Here is a 931-nt window from a genome sequence, read left to right as displayed (position 1 = left end):
AAAAGACGGACATGCTTTTTATAATAAAGATGGAATTCCTACGAATTCGTAAACAAGAATAAACCGTGTAAAAGTTTATATAAGTTTCAAGTATGCAACTTTTTGTACCTTTTGCGAAAATAGTTCTCTCATGAGTAATTTTTTTATGCGAAACAGAACACCTGCTGAATTTCACTGGTATTAAATCGATCGCGTAATGGTTGATTTTCTGAAAAACGTTATTAAATTGCGATATTCTGATCTCTCTTTCTCTTTCTTTCTCTTTCACTATAATAACTCGTGCCATATGGCCATCCATATATTACGTAAGCATGACTAGGGAGGGAAGGAGTAGTCAAATTCTGATAAATAATTACATGGGGGAGCGGGGAGGCGTCGTGCATATCCTTACGTAAGATTTTTCATACCTGCTGCTGTCATGAAAAACGAGCAATATTAATTTTACATCGAGCATAATCAGGAAAATCTTACATAATTAGGAGGGGAAGATGGTTCAGAAATTCTGACATTTGCTTACATGGGGGAGGAGGGAATAAAAAATGGCCAAAAATATGCTTACGTAATACAAGGTGTCTCAAAATAAACTTTTGTCCTTAAAATGTTATATTTCTGACTCAATTCTGAGAAGATTTTTCCTTTACTAAAATTTTATCCGAAGCTTAGTTTTCAAATTATAACAAGAAATAGTTAGCGAATAATGGGCCGCGTATGGAAGGTAGACAGGAGCGCGCAACTTATAGCGTTTTCGATTTGTTGACTCGATCCGACTCCGAGTCGATGGTCTGTTCTTTTTAGTTATAAAAGAATAGTTTAAGTGTGTAATAGCGTTTTCGATTTGTTGACTCGATCCGACTCCGAGTCGACGGTCTGTTCTTTTTAGCTATAAAAAAATAGTTAAAATGTACAAGAAACGCTAAAAAGAACAGACTAT

Source organism: Wasmannia auropunctata, unplaced genomic scaffold (assembly GCF_000956235.1).
Source record: "Wasmannia auropunctata unplaced genomic scaffold, wasmannia.A_1.0 LD336049.1, whole genome shotgun sequence".
NCBI classification, from domain to species: domain Eukaryota; kingdom Metazoa; phylum Arthropoda; class Insecta; order Hymenoptera; family Formicidae; genus Wasmannia; species Wasmannia auropunctata.
This window is presented reverse-complemented; position numbering follows the sequence as displayed.